A 13,892-nucleotide genomic window follows, 5' to 3' on the forward strand; every position below is an offset into this window, starting at 1 on the left:
CTATTAACCTAGAGCCCAGTGCTAGTTTTTGTTTTTTCCATGTTTTTGAGCTTCACAGAAAAGGAATACCAAATGGAGTCCAAACAAAATAGAACCTTCGTGATGATTTTTCTTCGATCAGAAGACACCCATGAGACTTGGAGTGCAAGTCAGAAGAGACACGAGTCGGTCACAAGGGTAGAGGGTGCGCCCCCTACCTTATGGCCCCCTTAGTGATTGTCGGATTTCGTGTTCCGTAGACCCTTGAGAGGTTCGAACTCTAGGGTGCGTGTGAAGAACTCAACCTCCCCAGTCTGCCTACTCGCTAATCTCATGGCCTAGCTCGACAAACTGGAAGGAAATGGCACACAGCAGTTTACCCAGGTTCGGGCCACCTTGCGATGTGAAACCCTAGTCCTGCTTTATGGTGGACTAGCCACGAGGGGCTGATGATGAACTAGAACTATGGAAGAACGACCCGAGGAGGAGGCGTGTTCTTGTGATCGAGTGGGCTGGTGAGCTGGTAAGGATGGAATGGATCCGATCTGGTCTTTCGACCCCTCTATGGTGGTGGCTAGGTCCTATTTATAGTGGCTTTGGTCCTCTTCCCAAAGTGAAGGTGGGAAGCGATCCCACAATAGCCAAATTCGAAGGGAGACAACTAGTACACCTTATCCTGACAAAAGTAGTCTTTTCCTGCAAAGCTCCTGGTCATGACGCCATGGTGGGCTCGGCGATGACCTCCGTCCTGCCATCCTGGCGGTCTTCATCTTGTTGCACCGGAATGGAAACCTCTAGCAGATTCCTCGGGACTCCTCAGGGTTGCTTCTTAGCACCAAAAAGGAAATTGTTGTCCTGCGCCTGCTGGCACCCGCCTGGCCTTGGCCGTCATGGCTCACGTCATCTAAACCTCATGAGGTGAGGCTTGCATAGGAATCTCCACCCCTGAGGAGCCACCCTGAGGAGGCTGCTCCTTCTGGAGGTGTTGGTGTTGTTTGCCTCACGAGGGTCTTGAGTTGTTGATCATGAAGGTGGGCCATACCAAGCCGTCAATGGAGCCATGCCATGGGACCACAAGCAGGCAAGTCTAGGTACCCACATTCCCAGAACGCCCGATAGTAGCCCCGGTCCCAAGGCATGCTTGAACTTGTGTGTGAGGCGAAGCCAAAGGGCAAGTGCAGAGCGCCGTGGGACTTAACCGCCCGTGGCCTAGGTCGATGCATGGCGATTGATGGGACGTGGGAGTCTCTGCTTCCCCACGCGGCCTCGGCAACCGTTCAACCCGACAAGAGCCTGCCGCATGCAGAGAAAGATCGTCATTGTGTGGAATAGTGGAGGCCGGCGGTTGGCCCCCCTCCAACTATAAATGAGGGGAGCGGAGGAGCCTCCCTTGCTCATCTCCATCTTATCGCAGCCCGCTCCTTCTTCTTCTTTTTCATCTCACCGCCTTGATGTAGCATCTATGGCACCGATCTGGATGTTCTTCACGGCGGAGAAGGGAAAAGCACCTCAGGAGGAGCCTGAGCCACTGCTGCCAAAGAAAAGGTTTAGCCGCCCTCGCGATGACGGTGAAGGGCAGGAGGACACGCGGCCTCCGCCTGGCTTCCCGTTCTCTCTCTACGCTCACGTGCAAAGCCCTAGGCAAGGCGGCCACGCCCAGCGCCGCCCGGCCCGGGATCATGGTGGGCAAGCCGTGGCTATCCAGCCAACCGGCCCATGAACCCACGCCGAGGGCACATCGTGCGAGTTCGTGGTGTGAGCGGCAATGTTGCCGCGCATGTGGAACCGGCTCCCGAGGTTCTTCACCGAGGAGATGCTGCCAAGGGGACCGCACGAGCTGTGGCTGCAACACGCTGGGTGCTGCAGCCTAGCCATGGAGGCGAAGGTCGAGGTCGTCCCTTCCGGTGACCTCGTCATGACCCGCGAATGGGGCGACGTCGCCCACGCCTACTGGCCGGAGGGTGCCCTCGCCATCCATTTTGAGTACGACGACACCTCCACTCTGTACTTCAAGGTCTTCGACGAGGACGGCCGGCGTCTGGAGTGTTGCTCCAGGAGAGGCGGTTCTCGTGGCGCGACCACAGGTGCTCAACATGCCTCTGGCCTTGCCCGCAGCTCCACCAGCAGTAGCGGCGACTCTCTAGATTCCAGCTACTGTTCGGAGCCTAGCGAGTCTCCGGAGTCCAGCAACGACAGCTACATGTCGCTGAGCTCTCGCCGTGCCTGGAGCGAAGCAGCGGCGTCCGCTCGGTGTTGTCGGTGATACCCAGCGGCCGGGGTCCTTTGAGATCTTGCACTTTTGTTTCCCTATGCGGAATTGTTACGAGCCCCATGGGGCATGTAAAAAACCGTAGTGCTTTTTCTTTAATGCTATCTTCCATAGTATAGTGTTGAAATTGCGTATGTCACCCCAGCAGGGCTCCCCCTTTTTGTTCTCCTGGTAGCTTAGTGCTCTACCCCGACAGGAACCAGTCCCCAGGCAGGCTTCAGCACTCGCTGGTATGCCAGGTCGCAATGCCGTGGTCAAGGCCAGCAGGTGAGTGTCCCGAGGTCCGTTAAGAGTTCCTGAGGCGCGATGCTCGAGAGGTCCCCTTTGGTGTGCAAGCAGCCCCGTGAAGACCAAAAAGGAAAGCGGCCTTGCCCGAGCGAGATTGTGAGGGTCGAGAGATTGGGTCGTGAGGTTAACGCTGATATGTATGGGCAACTTATCTTAGTGAGCCTGCAGCGATTTCCCTTCCGCAGTTCTTGATCGTGCCTTAGCGGTGATGCTTCTAGGTAGGTCTCATGTCGGTCCCCCCTTTCCCTCTCTCAACTAGGCGCTCTACATCCTCGGATCCCGGCCCTCGAGCGAGGCACACCCACTGCTAGTATGCTAGGTCGTGATGTCGTGGTCAAGGACAGGGGCGAGGGCTCGAGAGCCAATAGGAGCCCCTGAGGCACGATGCTCTGGAGGCCCCCCTTTAACATTCAAGCAAATTTTCATGGAAAAAGGAGATCCTGGCGGGCCTGTCCGCAATTGGGCTCCAGAGGTTCCTGCGAGTTAGTCCGAGGAGGAGAATACAACCCATAACCGTGCTTGCTATCTAGCCGCTAATCTTTCCACAAGAAGATGAGGCACTGAGGACCTAGATAGGTGACGCGTGTGGGGTAAGCCGCGAGCCAGAGCTCGATCACTCAGATTTGTTAGCATTGCAGGGACGGACCCGAGCACAAGAGTCATGCCAGCATGTGTAGCCCTTGTTGCGGGATGAGCAAGAGGCCGGTCAACAATGCGGGAAGGCCACGAAGGGCGATAGGGCACTAGACAGGTGAGTGATAATCATAAAGCAACTCATGGAATAGGGTAAAGCCAGTTCTGGTAGATGCAAGAAGGATACATGCCGCGGGGATGGACCCACACGGCTTGGGGATGATGCAGCCCAAGGGCGCCCCCAACTAAACAAACCACAAAAATGTCACCTGGCAACATTGCCGAAGAAGTGTTGGTGTAGCTGAAGACGCGTGCTGTAGAAGTTGCCCCTCATGAGCCGCCAAGGCCTCGAACCTCGGGAGGCTCCGGAGGATCGGGGGCCCCGCCAGGTCCATCACCGCCTCTAACAGGATCACCTAGTGCCTGGCCTCCCGAGCCGCCAGGACTCCTCGTGTATGGCGTTGATGCACGACAGCCCTGTTCGGCAAATGTGGGATGGCCAGAAGAGCCTATAAGACGTGGCCCTATTGAGCCCAATGATGTTGACGTAGGCGCGCAGCTCACTGTCCTCACCGGGCCAGGGAGTTGTGCCGGGTGGTGGGCGATGGTCGCCCCGCATAGCTCTTGCCTCCTGAAGCTCCTCCATTGCCTTGGTGATGAAGTCCTGAGGGCCTGGCGCCTACCACCCTGCACTTTCCTCAGGGAAGCGCGCATTGAAGCACGCCTCCACATGGTGCCCGAGCGCCTCCCTCGTGACGTTGGCCAGGTCTGAGGCACTCCAGAGGAGAGCCCCTGATCCCAACCTGAGAGGGGCGCCGGGCCCGCCTTGCTATTTGAGAGGGGAAGGCGCCCCATGAGTGGGCATAGGGCTTGAGGCAGCGCCGGGTGCCCCATCCTCCTGAGATCCTTGGCGGAGCAGCTGCTTCTTCTTCTTGGGGACAACCTCAGGAGGGTAGGCAGCGCTATCATCGTCTGGGTCCTCGACCTCCGCAACCTGGTAAGCACGCTCGAGAGAGCACACTGCGTCCTTCTCCTTGGAAGCAACGGAGATGATGTCACAGCTTCCTGGCATATTGAGGACGGTGTAGCCATGGTGGGTCACAGCCATGAACTTGGCCAGGGCAGGATACCCGAGGATGGCAATATACGGGAGGCGAATGTGGGCAATGTCGAAGTCGATGAGCTCGGTGCAGTAGTTGTCACGCTTGCCGAAGGTGACAGGGAGCCGGACCAGCCCTATCGGGGTGGTGGAGCCGTCGGTCACTCCTAAGAAGGGCTTGGTAGGCTGAAACTGGTGGTACGACACATGGAGCCTGTCGAATGTCTAGACAGAGAGAACATTGAGCCTCGCGCCGCCATCGATGAGTGTCTTGGTGATGAGGACAATGCTGATGATGGGCGAGCAGAGCATCGGGAGGGCACTGGCTGTGGCTACACACTTGAGCTAGTCGGAAGAGTCGAAGGTGATGGCGTACTTGGACCACCGGAGCGGACGTGTTACCTCGAGCATGGGGAGGGCCGCGTTCACCTCGCGGGCGAACTACTTGAAGATACGATGGGAGGCGGGGGCTTGAGCGCCACCCAGGATGCAAGTGATGACGCGAGGCTCCTGGAATACCCCAGCCCCCTCGTCCTGGTGGTGGTCATCATTCCTTCATGGTGGTGGCGGCAGCGGGGGAGGGCCAGCATTGCCCTGAGGGCGGTCCTCCTGAGGCTGATTATGCTAGGCACCCTCACGAGGCTGGCCCTGCCAGCGGTCCTTACGAGGCTCATCGCACTAGTCCTGGTGTGGGTCACGGCCTACCCAGCGCCTTCCGCCTCTGCCACCTCTGCGGTTGTAGCCTCGGTCATTGCGCTCGAGGCGACGACCGAGGCGCCTATAGCCGATGGCCCTGAGCTCCTGGCAATGGTTGGTGTTGTGGGTGTGCACGTTGTGGAAAATGCAGAACGGGCGGTGCCCTTGGATGACTTCGAGTGGTCGCAGCCGCACTTCATCTCTGGTTCGTCCTCAAGCATGGCCGCCCCTTGCTCATCACATCCTTGGCCTTGGTCTTCTTGTATTTTGGTCAGCTTTCAGAGCTCGAGGAGGGAGAGGCGTCCCTCCTTAGCTCTTTGCGCACTTGGTTGCCATGTTGAACTCCAGAGTCGTGCACATGTCCTCGTGGATGGCGAGCTCCTCCTTCATCTTGACGCCGCGGACGCCATCAGTGAATGCCGAGATGATGGCTTCATCCGACACCTTGGGGATCTTGAGGTGGACACTGTTGAAGCGTTGGATGTACTTCTACAAGATTTCTCCCGGCTACTGCTTGATGTGCCATAGGTCACTTGCGGCTGGTGGGCGGTTGCGAGTGCCCTGAAAGTCGGCGAAGAAACGCTCCCGCATCTCGTCCCAGCAGGAGATCAATCCCGCGGGGAGGTTCAGGAGCCATGAGCATGCGTGGTCCTTGAGGGCCATGGGAAACCAGTGCCCACCGTGGAGGTGGACCCTAACCTTGGCTCTCGTGCGCCACCATCATAGGCGGCGCACAGTATTGAAGTGGCAGAGCTGGGAGCACACGCGCATCTTCTTGCGGCCGCGGCACCACCTGGCAGCTTGCCTCGTCGCGAGCGGGCGCCCTATAATGCAGATCGCGCTAAGGAGCCTCCCAGCTTGGCTTGATGATGACGTCTTGCCTGGGAGGTGGAGGAGGTGCTCCGTGAGTAACGTTACCCGCGGGAGGTGGTGGGTGAGGTAGCGAGCCAGATGGTGCAGGCGATTCTCCGGCGGTGCTGACGAGCTCGGTGATGCGGTCCAGCCAGTCCTCATAGAGCTTGTCGACCATGCGATAGCGCAGGAGCTCGCGTGCCATGAGCAGCGTGGCATGCGCATTCGCTGGACCACGACGAGCCAAGGAAGACAAAATAACCGGAGTCAGCGATGGGGTGGTAGTGAACCAGTCTCGCCGCATAGAGGGATGTAGCGATGAAGCTTGCTACTCATGGCCCGCGGGGCCGGTGGCAGCGTTCGCCACATGGGACGGGGACGACGATGGCAGCCATCACCCGCTGGTACCGTCTGAGTGACGTGAGCAGCGAGGGCAGCCCGGCGCTCAGCCTGAGCTCGATGAGCGTCAGCCATGGGAGTGGTGGAGTGGTGGCGAATCGACCGGTGGAAGAGAGGCTCTGATGCACCCATACCTGGCATGCCAAATGTCGAATTTCAGGTTCCACGGACCCTTGAGAGGTTTGAACTCTAGGGTGCGTGCGAAGAACTCAACCTCCCAGTTTGCCTACTCACTAATCTCACGGCCTAGCTCGACAAACTGGAAGGAAATGGAACACAACCGTTTACCCAGTTTTGTGCCACCTTTCAGTGTAAAACCCTACTCCTACTTTGTGGTGGATTGGCCTCAAGGGGCTGATGATGAACTAGTAAGGTGGAAGAACGACCTTAGGAGGAAGCGTGTTCATGTTCTCGAGTGGGCTGGTGAGCTGGTGAGGATGGAACGGATCCGATCCGGTCTCTTGTCCCCTATGATGGTGGCTAGGTCCTATTTATTGTGGCATTGGTCCTCTTCCAAAGTGAAGGCGGGAAGGGATCCCACAACGACCAAATTCAAAGGGAGACAGCTAGTGCATCTTATCAAGTGAGGCAAGGCTTTGTTTTATAATACATCCTACCTGATTTTGATTGACGATGTGTTCTATTCCAATTATTCACTTGTTTTTCTTGTCACTATGGCGAGAGGAGATGAGAGACAGAACTATTTGCCATTTCCAGACAGACCCCGAGCTGAGGTTGGAACAATTCTTTATTTTCTTGTTGGTTTCTTCTTTATTATTTATTCCATGTTTTTCTCTTCCATTCGGTTCATTAGCTTTAGGAAAAATAGAAGCTGCGAAAATGCTCGCTTCTAAAAGGCTAAAAGGCTCTGATCAAGGCAATGAACATTTTGCACTTGGAAACTAATAAGAAAGGAATTATCCTAACAAAAGTAGTCTACGCCTGCAAAGCTCCTGGTCGTGACACCGTGGTGGGCTCGGCGATGACCTCTGTCCTGTCGTCCTGGCGGTCTTGGTCTTGTTGCACCGGAATGGAAACCTTTAGTTGATTCCTCGGGACTCCGCGCCTGCGGTTGCCTTCATAGCACCAAAGAGGAAACTGCCATCCTATGCCCTCTGGCGCCCGCCTGGCCTTGGTCGTCATGGCTCATGTCATCTGAACCTCACAAGCTGAGGCTAGCATAGGAATCTCTGCTCGTTAGGAGACAGCCTGAGGAGGCTGCTCCTTCTGGAGGTCTTCGTCTCGTCCGCCTCGCGAGGCTTGGCCCCTCCTGAGGGTCTTGAGCTATTGATGTTGAAGGTGGGCCGTACTAGGCCGTCAATGGAGCCACACCGTGGGCCGCAGGCAGGCAAGTCTGGGTGCCCCCGTTCCCAGAACGCCGACAGTGACCCCCTGACCTAGATCATCCTCCTATATATTCACATATATTCCCAAACCACCAGAAGCATCCACGAAAACACTTCTCCACCATCGCATCCTGCTGTCCTCATGACATCCCATCTTGGGGCCTTTTCCGGCATCCTGCCGGAGGGGGATTCAATCATGGAGGGCTTCTACATCAACTCTATTACCCTTCTAATGAAGCATGAGTAGTTTACATCAGACCTACAGGTCCATAGCTGGTAGCTAGATGGCTTCTTCTCTCTCTTTGATTCTCAATACCATGTTCTCCTCGATGTTCTTGGAGATCTAACCAATGTAATCTGCTTTTGCGGTGTGTTTGTTGAGATCAGATGAATTGTGGATTTATGATTAGCTTATCTATGAATATTATTTGAATGTTCTCTGAATTCTTTTATGCATGATTTGATACCTTTGTAATTCACTTTGAACTATCGGTTTGGTTTGGCCAACTATATTTGTTTTTCTTGCAATGGGAGAAGTGCTTAGCTTTGGGTTCAATCTTGCGGTGTCCTTTCCCAGTGACAATAGGGGCAGCAAGGCACGTATTGTATTGTTTCCATCGAGGATAAAAAGATGGCACGTATTGTATTGTTTCCATCTTACTTAATGTGTTACTCTCTTCTTCATGAACATAATACTCTAGATGGATGCATGAGTCGGCCGATGTGTGGAGTAATAGTAGTAGATGCAGAATCGTTTCGGTCTACTTGAGATGAATGTGATGCCTATATTTCATAATCATTGCCTTAGATACCATCATAACTTGGCACTTTTCTATCAATTACTTGACAGTAATTTGTTCAACCATCATATTATTTGCTATCTTGAGAGAAGCCTCTAGTGAAACCTATGGCCATGGGGTCTATTCTCCATCATATAAGTTTTTGATCTACTATTTTCCTTCATATAAGTTTCGATCTACTATTTTGCAATCTTTTACTGTCTGATCTATAAACCAAAAAACCCAAAAATATTTACTTTATCTTTTGTTTAGTTTTATCTATCTCTATCAGATCTCACTTTTGCAAATGACCATGAAGGGATTGACAACCCCTTTATCGCGTTGGGTGCAAGTTGTTTGATTGTTTATGTAGGTATTGTGATTTGTGCATTGTCTCCTACTGGATTGATACCTTGGTTGTCTAACTGAGGGAAATTGAGGCTTACCGGAGTCCAACTTTCTCCTTTTCTGGGCCATTGTCGTTGGGGATACCGAGGGCTGACTAAGATGGACAACAAAAGTCACTGGTTCCACAGGAAGCTTCTGCGCAACACACTTTGACAGATGATCAGCTATGCTATTTTCTGCACGGGGTATGTGCTCTGTTTGCAATTCGTCAAAGCGTTCCTCCATTCTTCTCACTTGATTGATGTATTCCTCCATCAGTGGGCTTTGGAAATCCCTATTGACTTGTCTCACCACAAGCTGTGAATCCCCTTGAATGATCAGCCTCTTAATTCTGAAATATGAGGCAATCCTGAGCCCGACAGGGATCCCTTCATACTCTGTTGTATTGTTGGTTGCCTCTTCCCAGGCAAAATGCATATAGACGATGTACTTCAAGTCCTCCCCGGAGGGGGCGACAAGAAGCACGCTAGCTCCTCCACCTTGCAGGGAAAAGGCACCATCCAAATACATAATCCATTCTTGGGGTGATTCCTTGCCGGGGATAACTGTCTCTATCACTTCGTCATCAGGGGTTAGCGTCCATTCTACTATAAACTCTGCCAATGCCCTACTATGGATAGTTCTCGTGCTCTCAAACTTCAAACCAAAACTAGATAAATGCAAAGCCCACTCCACTATTATGCCGATAGCCTCAGGGTTTCAGAGTATCCTTTGCGACGGGAAACGAGTGACAACTATAATCTTGTGGGCTTGGAAGTAATGGCGTGGTTTCCTTGAGGCCATGATGATACCAAAGATCAAGAGTACCTCGATCTAGCCCCCTATAGTAACGAGCTGACGAAGTACACTAGGCACTGCACCACTTTCTTCCTTGCCTTGTCCTTGGGGTTGCTTTCGATGACGTGTTCATTACTGCCCTGATCCTTCTCTGGCTCTGCGGGTCTTTGCTCACTCCTTGCTTCGTCCACTTCACACTGCGCCACCAAGGCCACGCTAACCACTTGGTTGGGTGCCACTAAGTATAGCAGCACAGGGTCTTGCGGTTTTGGGGCAACCAAGGTGGGCATAGAGGACAAGTATGTCTTCAATTCTTGCAAAGCTGCATATGCCTCTGGAGTCCACTTCATGGGCCCTACCTTCTTCAAAATTTTGAAGAATGGTAGGGCACGCTCGGCATACTTGGAAATGAATCTGCTTAGCGCAGCAAAGCACCCTGTCAGGCGCCTCACATCTTTAACTGTCCTAGGTGCTTGGATCTGCTCAATAGCTTTAATCTTGACAGGGTTTGCTTCGATCCCCCGATGGGACACAGAGAACCCAAGCAAGGAACGACAAACACACACTTCTCCGGGTTGAGCTTCAAATTGATCTTGCACAGATAAGAAAATGTTTCCTCCAAATCCTGAATAAGGGTGGCTCTATCCTTGGTCTTGACCACAATATCATCCATATAAGCTTCAATGTTTCTGTGCAGCTATGGCTCGAAACCAATCTGGACTGCCCTTGCAAAAGTGGACCCGACACTCTTTAATCCAAATGGCATGTGGATAAAATAGTACATACCACATTTAGTGATGAACGATGTCTCCTCTTCGTCTTCCTTGGACATGAACCTTTGGTGATACCAAGACTATCCATCCAGAAAGGAGAGCAAATAGCAGCCTGATGTGAAATCCACAATCTGATCAATACATAGCAAGGGAAACGGATCATTCGGGCATGCTTTGCTGAGATCTATGAAATCAATGCAAAGCCTCCACTTCCTGTTAGCCTTCCGAACCACCACTGGATTTGCTAACCACGTGCGATGTAGCACTCCTCTGACCAAACCAGCTGCTTTAAGTTTCTTGATCTCTGCCGCAATAAACTACTGCCTCTCCAAGGCTTGCTTCTGGACTTTCTGCTTGACAGGTTGGGCGTGTGGGTAGACAGCAAGGTGGTGCTCGATTACCTCCCTAGGAACACCATGGATATCAGATGGTTGCTAGGAAAACACATCGATATTCGCCCGCAGGAAGGCAACGAGCGCGCTTTCCTATTTGTCATCGAGGGTGGCGCTGATAGTGAAAGTACCGTCAATGCCATACAGCCCTACCAGGACCTTCTTCACATGGGGAGCAATGACCTTGGATCTCTTGCTGTTGGAACTCTCCGGCAAGTCATCAACAGGCGGAACACACTCCGAAGAGGTACGCTTCCTGGACTCCTTGCCAGCGTCCTTGCTACCCTTCTTCTTTCCTCTGTCCTCATTGGCGGGAACTGCTAATGCTGTTGCCTCTGCCGTGACTGCGTCCAGGTACATCTTGTCCACGCAAATGATAGCATCCTTCTCGTCTGATGGGATGGTAATAACTTGTAACGCCCCAGATGTAACTTTCCCAATTTGTACTTCAACTCTTGTCGTTTCCGGCGTTAAGCTATATTTATTTCTCGGGTTCGGGTCTTTGTCTCCGTGTGTTGTTTTCTTTGTCATGCATCTCATATCATGTCATCATGTGCATTGCATTTGCATACGTGTTCATCTCATGCATTCGAGCATTTTCCCCGTTATCCGTTTTGCATTCCGGCGCTTTGTTCTCCTCCGGTGGTCATTTCTAGCTTTCTTTCGTGTGTGGGGATTAAACATTTCCGGATTGGACCGAGACTTGCCAAGCGGCCTTGGTTAACTACCGGTAGACCGCCTGTCAAGTTTCGTGCCATTTGGACTTCGTTTGATACTCCAATGGTTAACCGAGGGACCGAAAAGGCCTCGTGTGTGTTGCAGCCCAACACCCCTCCAATTTGGCCCAAAACCCACCAAACTCTGCTCCATGTCCTAGAGCGTTCGATCACGATCGCGTGGCCGAAAACCGCACCTCATTTGGACTCTCCTAGCTCCACTTATGCCTATAAATAGACCCCCCCGAATTTCGGATCTCTCCTCCCTCACGAAACCCTAAAATCGCCCCGCGCCGCGCAGGACATTGTGCGACCCGGCCGGACACCGCTGCCGCCCTCTCCCGAGCTGCCACGTGGCAGGCGCCGCCTCCCACTGCCGAAGCCCGCGCGGCCCGGGAAGGCCCCCGCGTCCCGAAGGCCTCCACCGCCGCCTGCCTCCCGGCCCGCAGCCGCCGCCTCCCGCGCCGCCCAGCGCCACCGCGCGCCGCCCGCCGCCTCCAGCCGCCGCTCGCCGCATCCCGCCGCACCGGCCGGCCGCCGCCGCCTCGCCACGCGCCGCACGCCGCCTCCCGCGCCGCCCCGCGCCACCGCGCGCCGCCCGCGCCCCCGCGGCCGCCGCCCCGCCTCCTCGTCGCCGGCGGCCTCTCCGGCGAGAGCTCCGGCCGCCGCACCCTTTTTTTTCTTCCGGCGAACCTCGGGCAGCTACAGTGCAGCGCCGCGCCTCGGTTTCTGTGCGAAACCCTAGATCTGATCGGAGAGGTTGATTTTTTTTACTGTCCCAGAATTCTTGATCCATATGCTCATGTTCGCGGCTCCGTAACTTTGCATCCGTAGCTCCGATTTGGGCATATAGTATATCAAAATGTTCATCTCAGAGAGTACATCATTCCGTTCCATTGCATCATTTTCATTTAAGCTCATCTTGATGCCAGAAATGCTGTTAGAAGGAGGCTTCGTGAGTTAATTGTCAGATCTGCTAGTTCATCTTAGACTTTTGTCATTTTTGCCATGATTTATGTGTGCATGATATGCCTGTGAGTCCTTCATATGTTTTGTTAAGAATTTTTTCTTCTTTCCAGAGGTGCAACCCATGCATTTTTAGGATGTGTGTGGTGACTTGTGCAAGCTTGCAAAGTGAGGCACCCGGTAAATCTGTTTTCAGGGACTTAGTAGTTTTCACTAAGTCTGGGATTATTTAGTTCTTGATGCCATATGTTAAGCTTATTTCCTAGTGATCCGTGCCTCTTTTGAGGATGATCAGTAAAGGAGTTTTGTTAATCATGTTATGCTCTATCCATCCATGTCTTTGTTTGCAATTATGGAGCACCCTAGCTTGATTCATTCGAGCTCTACTTTTGCTTCGTTGTGAATCTGGGCAGATCGTCAACTCGTTTGCGATTTTGCCGATGTTACTGTAGTTGATCCGTGCATGCTATGCCATTGTTCTTGCCATGTATAGCTAGAATTTTTTGCCTTCTTAATGCAAGTATGCTTGTCTTGCCATGACTTGCACCGTAGTGAGTGCATCGAGCTCGTTTACATGCCTTCATGAGCTATATTTCAGCATGTCTCAGTTTTCACCAAGTCTGAAAACTGATTGTGTTTGAGCTATGTTCGTGTGCTCGTTTATATATTTTGTGATCCCTTTTGGCCCCAGGTCACTTAGGGACTTTTGTTAAGATTGTTGAGTAGCTCCATGCCATGTTCTTATTTATCTTAATCAGGTCATGTATCATGTTGTTTTGCTGCTCCGAAGAGGGCTTCGTGGTCTGAAATTCCAGACAAGTGTTAATTTCACTAAGTCTGAGATCTGTTTTGCATTTGCGTTTTTGCCATGCTTGTTTAAACCTCAGAATGGAAGAATTGGCCGTGGCTCAGTGCTAGTCTTTTGTTAAGCATCTTGTGTGCATCCCTGCCATGTAGTTTCTTGTCATGTTTGGTGGATGTAGCATGTTCATTTCATTGCATTTAGATGCCTACTTGCTGTAAATCGCAGACCGGTGTCATATCTTAAAACGCTTGCCATTTCCAAACCGTAACTCCGATTCCGGCGTTATTTATATCGTTTTCAAGAGATTTCATCTCATCTTTCCAGTGGCACCCTTGGAATTCCAAGTTGAGGCCAGGTTCATGCATTTCCTGTCATATCTTGCATTTTGCATCCCGCATCACATCTCGCATAGCATACCATCATTGCATCTTATTGTTTGAGTTTGCACGTGGTTGATTATGTCCTTGTTGCTTGTTTGTCTTGTTTGGGTAGAGCCGGGAGACGATTTCGCTACCGAGGAGCCCGTTGAGTTTGCTTGTGAGGATCCAGTCAACTCTGACAGCCTTGTAGGCAAGATGATCATACCCTCGAAATCACTACTATCTTTGCTATGCTAGTTTGCTCGCTCTTTTGCTATGCCAATGCTACGATGCCTACCATTTGCTTGTCAGCCTCCCAATTGCCATGTTGAAACCTCTAACCCACCATTGTCCTA

Source organism: Triticum aestivum, chromosome 4A (genome assembly GCF_018294505.1).
Source record: "Triticum aestivum cultivar Chinese Spring chromosome 4A, IWGSC CS RefSeq v2.1, whole genome shotgun sequence".
Taxonomy (NCBI): domain Eukaryota; kingdom Viridiplantae; phylum Streptophyta; class Magnoliopsida; order Poales; family Poaceae; genus Triticum; species Triticum aestivum.